We start from the raw sequence: 13,723 nt of genomic DNA on the forward strand, positions 1-13,723 counted from the left end.
AAATGGGCATGGGCAGGACATGTAATGAGGAGGGAAGGTAACCGATGGTCATTAAGGGTTACGGACTGGATTCCAAGGGAAGGGAAGCGTAGCAGGGGGCGGCAGAAAGTTAGGTGGGCGGATGAGATTAAGACGTTTGCAGGGACAACATGGCCACAATTAGTACATGACCGGGGTAGTTGGAGAAGTACGGGAGAGGCCTTTGCCCTGCAGTGGGCGTAACCAGGCTGATGATGATGATGAATAAATTAGTTCTGAGTGTAACACGCCTAGTGTCCGGTCATGTATTCTTCACGTTCGTTTTTATTTTAGCTGTAATTGTTTAACTAATATTGACACTAAAGTCTATATCATCTCATACACCCAATACAAATGTACCCACTTTGGAGAGTGGGCTCTCTCTGCTCACGCCTTGTTTCTTGCCCCAATACTTGACTTCTGTTACCGGTATCAACCAAAGTACAACAGTTGGAAACCAATGAGCTGTGACTTCACTGATACTTTAACTGGTATTAGTATTTTCCAATGGATGGGTAACTTCTGTGAGACGGGCGCGTTCATGTTACATCTAGTGGACTAATAGCCGCCAGCGCATAGAGTTCGGCGAAATTTGACCACACCGTCATTAAAACTTGTTCATGTGATCAAATTCACTTGGCAATCTTTAGTGTTCTCATATGAAATTTAGGGGCCGTCTCTGGCTGCTAACCAGTTGCGTGTACGCTCGCACTGATGTTTATTTATTTCGACCTAAAGCCACTAACATTTCTTCTCTAACCCTGAAAAAAAGAATGCTGTCATTATTTTTTCTTTTGTGCGTATATTTTGAATCACATAACACTCCTTCAATGTGACATCGCCATACATAAAAACTTGAAGCAATAATTCGGAAAAGTTCCAGTATAGCCGGTTAACTATATTACTTAAACTTAAAAATAAATATTGCGAAAGGAGCGGCACTGGCTCCTCTTGGACGTTGTCTCTGATGCAGCATTCAAGTTTTGTGTACAGGGGTCATTGATGTGTCGCTGAAATTATTGCACATTTCTTGCAGCTTCGACCAGTTCGCATTGGCCGTCCTTGCAGAAACCTGGCGTTGTGTCTCCGTCAACCAGTTTCTGCAACGGGGAAAAATAAGGACTGCTTAACAAGTGATATCTTTAATGATTTAAAAACCAGCAACTGCTTTCCAGTGTAGAGCTGAAATTTTCATGGTCGTATCAAGGAAACATCATCATCAAATAATTGCGATAGGTGGCTCACCAATTTCATCTTGCCAGAGAGTTAGCGATCACATTCACGTATGCTGCATATAATTCAGGCTTACAGATTTCAGGGATACTGTGAGAACATTACCAAACTTTCTGCAATGAACTGTGCTGTGCATACGGGTAGTATGCACACAAACGTCATAGGAGCAATGCTTACTCCACTTTCTTTACTCTAGGCCCTCACCAGTCAAGGTCATTGCACCTAAGCCTCGTAAAATTACATTATTTGGAAAATCTATTCTGCTAGTCTGATAATCCATATGTTATCGCTGGGCCACCAGTAACCAAGGAGCGACGCACGAAGGGTTGATTTTATTCTTTATTATTTCGATAACAATTATCTGGCCACTCGGTGCACTTCTTCCATCGCCGTCAGCCTCGCCCTCAGGTTCCGTATAAACGCCAATGGCGATAAAATCGTCGCGGTGCGCCGTAGGCTGTAAGCGCGAATGAAAGCGTGCGAGAGTGAGCCGGCGATCACGGCTCAATCTCGTGCACGCAACGAGGAAAGCGGGGAGGAAGCGCACCATCTTCCGTCGCGCACAAGGCTTTGGGAGGAGGGTAGGCAGGGGGCGCATTCTACCCCGGGCCGCTATATCTTGAAAGCCACCTGCGACGGGGCCAGAGTCCGCCCATGCGCTGTTTTTTCTATGGCTTAGTTTGCGGGGATGCAAGACGCAGCACGAAGGTCAATTCGCTCACCGCTGCGGCCGCGCTTCCAGACTCCGCCGTCTTGACAGCAAGTTTCCGCGGAGGTCGAGTAAGATGGGCTCATGTTTTCTTGTACGCGCACGGACTATGCTTATTATTTAGTTAGTATGCCTATCTATACAAGTTTATACGGCAGATAAATGAACTATCGAACTATGAACTATCGAAGCGTCGATTGCTACTGCAACCGATGCTGTGCCTTTCAGGCGAAACTCCAACTTTTTGGTGTTCCATTCGTTGTTGTAGCATAGAGCTTGTGGGGCAAGGCTATATTAATTTACAATTACTATGTTTTGTTTTGCCTATCAAGTGCCCTCTGCTCTCGTTTTTGTTGCCCCTGCTTTCTGCCAGCGGTTAAGCTCTAACATCAGCGTGAATAAGGCGAAATTCTTGTTTTAGAACAAGTTTTAATAAGAGAAACACAAACGCTAATCTTTTCTGTCCTCGTGGATTGTTATCTACCTTAAAATAGTAACGCAAAAATATTGCGTCCCACTTATTTTTTTTCCTTTCCGCGTTCCATTCGGTTTTATATTTGCTTCTCGAAAGTATGAATTCTTCGAGAAAGTACCAAATAAATATATACAGCAGCTTTTATAGAACGTGTTCAAAACGTGCTTCAATCGCAACGGGTCTTCGCACCTGAAAAAAAGGATACTCATCAAGTCATCGAAATATCGCATAGTTGTCACCTGGTATCATGAAAAACTTGAGAGACTGGCTGATAGCGTGATGTGGTGCGTGAAGCAAATAAAGTGGCCTTGTCACCGACAGCTCCCAAACTCACGCTTCCAACTGTTCGCTTTTCTCAGGCAGACAAGGGGGACATACTCACCGCTCATGTCCGATCGCGTGCTGAATCGACTCAGCTCTTAAGAGCTCAGCCATAATGCGCGTTTCCCGTCAGCGGCATGTCTTACCACTAAACCGCCGCAACAGATTTCGCTGACGATGAGTTACCGTTTTCACGTCATAAGTTGCACGTTGGTCTTGGTATCGCATTAGGCAAAGATTCCATTCGAACGTAACGCATTGAATAATTTGTAGCGCTGACGGGAAATAGAGGTTTGAAAGCGTACTTGGTCGGTGCACAACAAAGCAATTAAATTGTGAGAATTCTTTTTCTGCCAGTGCTTCTCTAAAGGAAACAAATCTGTTATCCTAAGCAAAAGTAGTTGCATAACGTACATTCATCCCGTTCTTGAGGAACGTTACTTGCGAAAAGGAAATTCGATGAGAACAAGATTTAATCGAGCGGAGCAAGATAATCGGGAGAGATGAAAGGATGAAACATCGTGAAATGGCGAGAATTTAAAAGCAGAGCAGGTTAGGAAGGACGAAACGATAACCGGAAAAAAACACTCAGTCCTCGTTTAGCGTCTCTGACGCGTGAACTGGTAAAGGTAATCCTCCCAGTAGAAAGTAGAGCCTCAGACACTTTCAATAGAGTGAAAGAGGCTCTGATTAAATGGTCCGGCAGGCCGCATAAGCAATTGGAAATGTTTAGTTTTTGCTATCAAACTTCCGTGCACTCCAGGATGACCTACACGGCAAGATTCATTGCGCAGTATAATGCAACCGCGGGACAATGTAAGGGCAGATTGAAGGCAGTCTTGCCGCCGCCACAATCGAGGTATTCGTTGCTTGAAACGCGTCCGATACAGTTTTTCCTTAAGTTAGAAGCATGTGACATGACACTTTGTCAGAAAACGGCCCTCGCGCGGTGGCGTAGGCCCTGCCAAAATACGTGTAGGCGACAGGATACAGCTGAGGTATGACATGGTCTTCAGAATGCTGCTAGTGAACGTATCAATATAGTTATGGAAGCAAGTATAAGCATGTCTGATTCATTTTTACAATGTATCCTTCCTAATACATCATTTCTGCGCTCCTCTATGCAAATGGACAACTATAAAGAAAGATGCATAGACTTTCTCTTGGAAAACATAGTTCTAGCATATTTTAAATTATCCTTCAAAAGTCTGAGCACAGAAATACGTACCACAATACCGGCGTTCTGTGTTGAACCAGTGCATAAGAAACGCTTATAAAACAACTAAAGAACAACAACTAAACAACACAATCGGAAACATTGAACATTGGGTCTAATTAAAGGTATGTATGTCGACATTTGATTGTCGTGGTTGCTCTTCGATTGGGTACAGAATCAGTTAAAATGGACTTGCAGAACGCATAGTTGAATGGGGAAGGGGGGGGGGGACGTATTATCTGCTGCGCTGAAGGTCAGGGAACCATTCTGAAAGAAAGAGTTGATGTAGCAGCAGAAAAGGGTGCTCGTGAGAAAAAAATAAATATATAAATAACAACAAACCGAATGAGCGAAAGAAAAGCGAGGTTAGAATTTTGACAGCCAAATAACCAAAAAGCTCAGCAACCCAATTAAAAATAAAAAGGTGCTGTTGACCTTAGTTTGAAATTTAGCACAGCGTATAGGTTCTAAAGCTCCCTTTGAAATGTTTATGCCTATTGGTTGCAATGTCTTGAACTTACACATGAGCTATGATACTCTGTATTTTCTGTCTCAAGCAGAGCCGAAATTTCACTATGGTATGTATAGTTTCAGTTCATCAAAGTTATGACTTCGTTGGCTGAAGTGCTCGGCGACGGCTTTGGGAAGCTGTGTCCATGTGATGACCGTTTAACCTCACGTTCATTGATTGTCCCGTTTCACCGATACAGAGAGAACATTAAAAAGTGTAGATTACATCGGAAATAGTACAAGTAAAGCAAATTTTTTCTCTCCTGTACTTTTAATTTTAACGTCACTTTGAAGGTGCTTGCAGGTTTTGCACCTGGGGCGAGAACATACTTTTATTGCAGGGGATTGTCGCCGGCTGACTATTGCATGCACTAACATGTCTTTAAAGTTTGCGTTGCTGCGACAGGTAACTCTTCGTACAACTGGGAGAGCTTTCCCCAGACGCTCATTACTTAATAATGTTGGGTGGTATTTTCGTAAGACGTTGTTTATGTTTGGCAGGGCATTAGAATATCTTGTGGTAAAGGCTGAGTGGGGCTCTCCGAATCTGGTGTAGGTTGTTTCTTAGCTAATTCCGACTGCGTCTTTAATCTTCGTCTACTGACTATATAATCTCTGTCATATTATTATGTGTGAACACATACGGGGTGAAAATTTTTAAGTTTCATGGAATTTTTGTGCCAGATAACGTAACCAAATATGATGACATAGATAATAATATAGATAACATAACATGATAACCTATGACGGATAACATAATTATTGTGCATTTCTGAGTTATTCGAACAGCTGGACATACATCACAAGAAATCGAAACACACATTCCGCAAATAAAAATGGAATAAATAACTTCGTAATTTATTGCTTTACGGCACATAGTGCAATTTGCGAATTCAATCCAGTGATCTTGCTAGGCTATCCGCTGAGATTGATCTCCCCGATGACACCGGTTTCTAGATATTATTTCCCAAAGTGTGAAACTAAATACAAGGGCGTTCCAGTTACTTTCTTGGTTCAATGCATAAAATAGCCCCTTGTTAAAAAAGTAAGTGGAACAGCAGTGCACTTTTTGGCCAAGTTTGATGGCGGATATCGCGAAACTGGCGTCATTCTGGAAATTCATTATAAGTGCATCCGCCTTATAAACTCACCAGCTACAATTCGTGAATGACAATATGTGCCATAATGTAACTAATTCAAAAGATAATTACTAAGTTTATGTTAATATATCGAATATGTGTTTTGATTTATCGTGTAAGTTATATTTGCCTCAGTGAATTATCCTGCTCAAGGAGTAGAATTACGTTATCTGAAACAGGCTATATTAAAAAATTCCAGAAAATGTAAAAATGAACACCCGTGTACCGTATGCTTCTGATTCTACGATGATAATTGGCATGGCGTCTCGCAACTATCGACATAAAGGTGCTAGTGGTTCTTGTTTTTTCAAATACTGTGTATACGTTTTGTATATGCCTTCGCAATGCGACAGAATGTTGATAATTTGCTGGAGAATTTTCGATCAGTTATTGGCAGATTGCCTACGGAGAGAGCCCCCAACCGCAATGCATGTGTAACTGAAACGTTAGCTCTCAAAATGCCGCAGTAATAGGCGATAACTCACAACGCATGGGGTACCGTCGTATTCCCTAGCATACCGGAACGGCAGTCCTTCGCAAAGATAGACACACCTTGCCACGTACTCACCAAGAACCACCTACGTTAAAAAAGATGAAAAAAAGAAAGAAAAAATGCTTAGTAAATGTTCTTTGCAAATTTCCAGTGTCATTGAACACAGTGCGTAAGAACGACCAGGCTTATCGAGCATGAACATGAACGGAATGGCTTGGCTCAATACTTTAATCAAGTCAGTATTGGGGATGTTGCAGTAATAATAATTGTAGCACTATTTCTAAGCTTCTCGGTTATTAACCACGTCCGATGACATGCGCGTTGAACAATACGATCCAGCGGCTCCAAGCCGTCACTTTACCTTTGATATCGCTTTTCCATTCCTTGATATTTATTGTTTTGGGCAATCGTTAAACTACTAAAGCGATAGCGTTAATGAGCGCCGGTCGCAGAAAATCCGGCGTCAGCGTTCACGTGGTCACCCGGCATCGGACGTCGTTTTGGCAAAAAAGTTTTGGAACCACACATACCCAGGTCTTCCATGTGGTGCAAGGAAGCTAGTGAACTAATTGAATTTCTGAAGCTAAAATACGCACAAAAATCGTAACGTATGACTTACACACAACCTACAGGCATGATAACGTCGGGTTGTTATTTGACTATACGAGAAAACATATTTCTGTTACGCGAAAACTCAAAGAAACGCCTTTCCAGCATTTCTACCATTCACAGAATCTCCATGGCGCCAGCTGTTTGCGCACATGAATAGCACGGGGGCCACGGAGTGGCGCACCCGGTTCCTTGCAATGCCTCCAAATGGCGCTCGCCTCCACCGCATCGCGGTTTGGTTTGGACTTTGTGGCGAATGGACGTGCTATTCGGGGCTCCGTGGCGGCGACGAAATCATAAGTATTTGTGCATGCTTTGAGCTTGCTTCTCTTTTTGATTTGCTGATTTTTTGCCTTTAAATAGTAATTGAGTGGTTTTTCCTTTTCTTTCGTTTTTTGTCTCGTATTTCGGGTCCGCGGGTGTGTTTCCTGCACATTTGGTTTTGCAGGATTGTTAGAGCGTCCTTTCGCGCCACTTGCTTCAACACGTGCAACCTGTTGGGACGTTGAGTGCTTGTAATCTTTAAATGGTAGCTTGGAGGTGGCAACATTAATACCTATTATGTGGTTTTACTGTGCATGTTTTTGGTAGGAAAGTGAGAGCGTGGCCGCGTGGTTGAGCGCGTGCGAGAGCGTGTCAAACCTCCGGTCTCCGCGGCACTAGTTGCTTTTGAAACAGTGCTGAGAGTTCCTTTGCGACATTTTGAGGATTTGGATCCTGTGCGCATCGGTTCTTGTTAAAAGGCACGTGCTCTGCATTGATATAGTGGTATAGTATTGTAGTATTTGCATCAGTAGTAGCATTATTATAGTATTATAGTATTTGCAAAAAGCCGGGCAATACATGGCGAGAAAGCCGTTAAAGCAGGAAGTGCGCGGGGGGTCCCTCAAGGCAGATGAGGATACGGATGAGAACAGAGAGCGCATCCAGCCAACCGGCACACACTGTGATGTCGATACTAGGTTGCAGAAAATGGAGGCCTTTAAGGAAGACCTTGTCAAACAGGTGCAAGAGCTCAAGAATGAGCTGGACCGGGAGCGTGATGCACGGAAGGTAGTTGAAAAGAGACTTGAAGCAGCCGAAGAAAAGCTGAACAGGGCCGCCATTGTGACAAAAATACGTGCTACAATGGAACGCAGACCTCCAACGCGACAGGCGAGGGAGTGTCACCAGGGTACGTAGAATTCGGGCAGCGTGATGAAGGGTTAGCTGGAAAGAGCCGCAGCTACCTCGAGGCCGCCACGCGGAAAAAGCAGGAGCCCAGGGGACAATGCCCCTTGTCGAGTTCGAATCACGCGGAAAAGGACAAAGGGAAGCAGCGAGAGGTAGGATAGAGTGAAAGGGCGACAATCGCCGGCGACTCAAACATGGCTAGTTGTTCAAAACCAGTTGTGGAGAGGGTGAAAGGCGATAAAACAGTGGCGGTAGGGACATTTCCAGGGCGGACACTGGGTTCTGTCATGGAGCGAGCAAAAAAAAAAAAAAGCTTGCGGGAAATGCCCACGTGCGCATCCTTGTCATAGTAGCAGGTGGGCTAAATGACGTCCTGAATAGGAAAGGGACAGGACAAGCCCAGCGCTTGGCGAAGGGGGTGGACGAATTGCGCGAGCTATCCCCTCAGGTGCAGATCGTGGCGTGCACGGTGCCGGAGGTGCCTGTATGTGACAGTCACGTACAAAGAGCCGTAATGGCTGGTAATGAGGCAATATGGAAAATGAGCCGAGAGAAAGGCTTCGATGTGGTCGAAGTAAACAGGGAAGTGAGAAGGTGTGGTGGTATTAAACGAGACGGGATCCACTTCAATTACAGGCTGGCAGAAGGAGCGGGCTGGTGAATTGGTGGTCGCGCTGTTGCTTTTTTAGGGGGCCCGCGGGCACTCAGGAAGCCAGAGTAGATAGTAATGAAGAAGGTCCCCTAGGGGAACCTCAGCAGACCATCGCCGTCGATAGCAAGAAAAGGAGGAAAGCAAGAAAGAGAGCTCGCCATGCAATATGCTACATAAACATGCAGGACGGCAGAAGAAAGGAAAAGTGGGCAGATATTGAGGAGCAGTTAAATAGAGAACAAATAGGGATGTATGCGGTTACAGAAACGCACCTTAGAGACTCAGAAGAGCCACCAGTTATTGAGAATTATGTTTGGGAAGGGTGCAACAGAACTAAGTCGGAAAGAAAGGGAGGGGGAGTCGGAATGCTCATCCATCAGGGAGCCAAATCGAAAAGAGTAAATTCAAAATGTCAAGAGCATCTTTGGTTATCAGGTACAATGAGTGGGAAAAAAAACTTGGCTGGGCGTTACGTATTTGTGGACCGGAAATAATTGCACAGAGAAAAATAAAGAGTTAGTGGAATGGATCAGCACTGATATTAAGGGTTTCGGGACTGGTGCTGAAATTGTCCTATTAGGTGACATGAAAACCTACATACAGGATTTAGATGGCTATACCAACAATAACGGGAAGTCAATGCTAGACCTTTGCGAGCAACATAACCTTGTTATCGTGATTACAGGGCCTAAGTGTGAAGGGCAGATCTCGTGGGAAGTGGGAAACCGGCAATCGACCATTGATTACTGTCTGATGAAAGAAGGAATTCGTGATAATTGAGAGAAATGGTCATTGATGAGGAAGGGTATAGCAGCATAGGGAGTGACCATAAACCCACCCAGTCCTAAGCGCACAGCTACAGGGCTAGACGAGGTTCCCGTTAGGCTGATTAATGAACTAGGACCAAAAAGTAAGGAAGCTCTGGTAAAAGCAGTGGAAAAAACTTTAAAAGATAGACGAATATCAGACAGTTGGCGAAAAAGTAGAATGATTTTAATTTATAAAGGCAAGGGGGAGAAACCCAGAACTCACTCGTATGGACCGTTGACCCTTACATCGGTAATATACAGGCTAGCAATGCAGGCAATCAAATTAAAGCTTCAAACTTGGGCAGAGAATAATGCCATTTTGGGAGAACTTCAGAATGGCTTGCTTCAGAATAGGTAGGCGTTTAGAAGATAACTTATTTGTTCTTACTCATTGTATTGAAATATCAAAAGTAGAAAGCAGACCGTTACATGTGGCCTTTTTAGACATTACAGGAGCCTATGACAACGTAGACCGCAACATCTTGTGGGATATTCTGAAAGGGTAAGGCTTAGGTGACGATTGTCTACAGCTTTTGAGAGAGATTTACCTAGAAAATACCGTTTGCTTTGAATGGCAAGGGATTAAAAGTGAGGCGAAAGTTGGAGAACTTCAGAATGGCTTGCTTAAGAATAGGTAGAGGTTTAGAAGGTAACTTATTTGTCCTTACTCAGTGTATTGAAATATCAAAAGTAGAAAGCAGACCGTTATATGTGGCCTTTTTAGACATTACAGGAGCCTATGACAACGTAGACCGCAACATCTTGTGGGATATTCTGAAAGGGGAAGGCTTAGGTGGCGATTGTCTACAGCTGTTGAGAGAGATTTACCCAGAAAATACCGTTTGCTTTGAATGGCAAGGGATGAGAAGCGAGGAGAAAGTTCATGTCAACAAGGGACTGAGACAGGGGTGTCCTTTATCCCCGCTGCTGTTTATGATGTACATGGTGGGGATGGAGAGGGCGCTAGAAGGAAGTAATATCGGGTTTAATCTCTCATACAGACAGGCGGGTACTGTAGTCGAGCAGCACCTCCCAGGCTTATTTTATTCGGATGACATTGTGTTGCTAGCTTACAAGCAAAGTGATTTGCAACGTCTGGCCAATATCTGTGGACAGGAAGGCAACAATTTAGGTTTTAAATTTAGTGTTAGAAAATCAGGTGTTATGGTATTCAATGAAAGCAGTGAACAGACAATGGAGATGCAGGGCAAGGAAATACCTCGGGTAACAGAATATAAAAACCTTGGTATACGGATAAACGAGGGAAATTGATATATGGAAACACAGGAAAAAACAATAACAGTGAAGGGGAAGAGAAATGCAGCCATAGTGAAGCACATAGCGCTATGGGGATACAATAGGTACGAGGTCCTCCGACGTATGTGGAAAGGTGTAATGGTTACAGGACTTACTTTTGCAAATGCGGTTGTTTGCTTTAAATCAGTGGTACAATCAGGACTCGATGGGAACCAAAGGTCAGTGGGTCGCCTCGCATTTGACGCTCACGGGAAGACTACAAATGAAGTTGTGCAGGGTGATACGAGCTGGACTAGTTTTGAAGTGAGGGAAGCTCGCAGTAAAATTGAGTATGAAGAACGCCTGAGGAATATGGAAGAAAGTGAAAGGGCTGGGAGAGTGTTCAGGTATCTGTACAGAAAAAGCATTGATTCACAGTGGAGGAAAAGAACTAGGAAGCTTACCAGCAAGTATGTGGCCTGAAGTGTGGCCAACACAGCAACAAAGACGGTCAAGCGGAAAGACAGAGAGGCTGAAATAATCTCATGGGTGGCGGCAATGGAAAGAAACCTGCCATGAGTAACTACTTAAGAGGAAAAAATGAAATCGGGAAAGAAACAATTTATGATAACTCAAAGGGAAGCGCATTACCTTTCGAAGCGAGATCGGGATGCCTTACAACATGCACCTATAAAGCGAGATATAAGAAACAAGAAGCATGTGCTTGCTGCGGTAAAGCTAGGGAAACTATGGAGCATGTTTTATTAGAATGTGACGACGTCTATCCGGCGGTCGATTTAGGCGCCACTGGCCTCCTTGAAGCACTTGGGTTCAGCGAGAGCAGTGAAAAAGTCAACAGGTCCGCAATAGGCATAAGTAAGAGGCAATTAGAGGATTGGTGGAAGAAAAGTAGGGAACCGACATAAAAACGGAGACGTACAAAAGCATAGTTCGATATAGGGGATAAGAAAATTTGGCTGGGGTAGTTCACAGTGTTTTTCTTCCTCTTTTATATTGTTTAACCTAGGCAGGACATTAGGCAGCATAATAGCAAGAGCTTGGTGGCGCAACCCACCGCCCCATTCCAAAGGGGACGCTCATAACATCCATCCATCCATACATCCATCCACCATGCATCGCGGCTCCGCGAAAGAATCTTCGTTTCTACCAGAAAGCCCACCTTTGTGCATAGCGTTCACAGCCAGCATTTCCCGATAAGCATTATGATTACATACGCTCCAGTTGCCGGGAATGTGAGAAGCAGTCCGGGATCTTCGAATGCTATCGCGTTCAACATTTAAAGGCGCAACTTAAGCGTGCTCCATCTTCCTTGTTGGGCTTAACGTTCACAACTTCCACAGTGGGCTATAAAGAACACAGGGTTTGTTTTGACAACTTGGGGTGCTATCACGTGCGCAAAAGGCATGGTACACCAGAATTTTTGCATTGCGCTCCCATCGCAATGCTGTCGCTGTCGCCAGGAATAGAACGCGCGACCTCACACTCACAAGTGCAGTCTTCGCCACTGAGCTAGTATGATGAGTTACAGCGTTCATCTGTGAAAAGAATATGTTCGCTTGATCAACTCACGCACCTTTGACCACCTTTGTTAAGTTATATTATTAAATATTTGCGGTCTTTATGTAATTCATGCCCCCTTCACTTTACCACCTCGTTTGACGAGTGTCGTTATCGTTCACAATTTTAATTGGGTGTCGTCAAGCTTAGCTTTGTTTTGGCGTGGTAGCTGATGGCTACTCGATTAGGTCGCTCGCATTCATGCGCGAAAGAAATATGGGCATTATTGAAACAATCAGCAAAAACAAAAGAGGGAGAATTTAGCTATTGCTAATGGTGATAATAAGTTTCATAGGTATATATCTTTCATAGGTACAATGAACATCGAGATCAAACGCACATGCTGGAACTTATGTGAAGTCAAGCTTTCCTAAAGGGGTATTTAATACTACGTCGGAGTCCATGGTATGTGCCATTTTTTGCAGCATATTGATTACTGGGTGCAGCATAGCATGACACGACCCCGTTTACTTTTGCTCTGGCTCCGGGATAAGGCCCGTTCCTTCCGACGTATAGTAGACGTCTAGCCAGCTGCGCACCCGTGTGTCACGGGTGATCCTGTACGCACTCATTTAGCAAAGTGACGTTCATATACCTCGTAGTAAAACGCTTACCAACTCGCGATTGCAGACACCTTTTACAGGCGCGCCTTACCAACTTGCGGTTTCGTGCATACTATGATGCAATTCTCTACGATCACGCACCTGGCATCTTTCGACAGACAGATCTCTACAAATTGGATGAAATCCGCCTATGCTGCTATCGCAATAAAACTGAGACTTGACAGTGCACAACATTTATGGCTGTTTTGAGTCGTAACGTCTTCTCTGTATTTGTGCTCAATCCCGTCGAGCAAAGAGGGATTGTGAACTCTGCTACGCGCTTGCCGTAGGCACCATGAATTGACTCTTGCCAGTGTAGAATGATTACGAGCATTAGAAAGCAGAGAAGAAGTAACTGGCTGCGCAAGCAATACGCCCTCGTTCCGAAATTGTGCGTTGCTCGATAAGCAAATTATACTCTCCACCTAAACTTCCGTAGTCACAGTCACACAACATCAGATACCCACTTGGCACTTTACAGATGTTGAAGAAATATAGTATTGAAGCAATTTAACTATGATGGCACACTTAACACAATAAACTACGTAGGCATGAAGATATGGCTGAGGTACAAAAATCACGCGTTTCCACGGTTAGTGAATCTGTGCGACTGAAGGTACTGTGTCTTCGCAACCGCTTCACTGCCATTTATTCCATGAGGTACTGATTAGCATTAGCCTCATTCGGCATGTATAATTTAGCGCCATCTGGAAGGGTGTGCAAAGAGATTATTGAAAGAGGCCATTCAGGACAGTTCCACTGCGGGTTTTGTGCGGCGGCCTCCTGTGGTGGCCTGGTCTGTATGGAATTACAGCCAGTGAAGTGCCAGCTTCCTAAGTACCAGAGGAGCGCCGAATTACTCATAACCGTCGTGGCTAACACGAACAGTATGAAACGCATCCCTACGACTGACAAAAGGCGTAGGCGGAAGGAAGCCTGTGTTAGTGCAC

At 44.3% G+C, this 13,723-nt stretch overlaps 1 long non-coding RNA gene across 1 annotated transcript in view; it reads right to left on the reverse strand.

Annotated features, from left to right (window-relative positions):
• Positions 1 to 895: 895 nt before the first annotated feature.
• Positions 896 to 13,723, reverse strand: part of LOC140216437 (uncharacterized) — a 29,828-nt gene continuing 17,000 nt past the window's right edge. The window contains exons 3-4 of the long non-coding RNA XR_011893106.1: positions 6,107 to 6,199; positions 896 to 1,118 (exon numbers count right to left, since the gene is read on the reverse strand). This is a non-coding gene — a long non-coding RNA (uncharacterized lncRNA). The remainder of the gene's footprint in view (positions 1,119 to 6,106; positions 6,200 to 13,723) is intronic.

The sequence above is a fragment of the Dermacentor andersoni genome, chromosome 3 (genome assembly GCF_023375885.2).
Source record: "Dermacentor andersoni chromosome 3, qqDerAnde1_hic_scaffold, whole genome shotgun sequence".
Lineage (NCBI taxonomy): Eukaryota > Metazoa > Arthropoda > Arachnida > Ixodida > Ixodidae > Dermacentor > Dermacentor andersoni.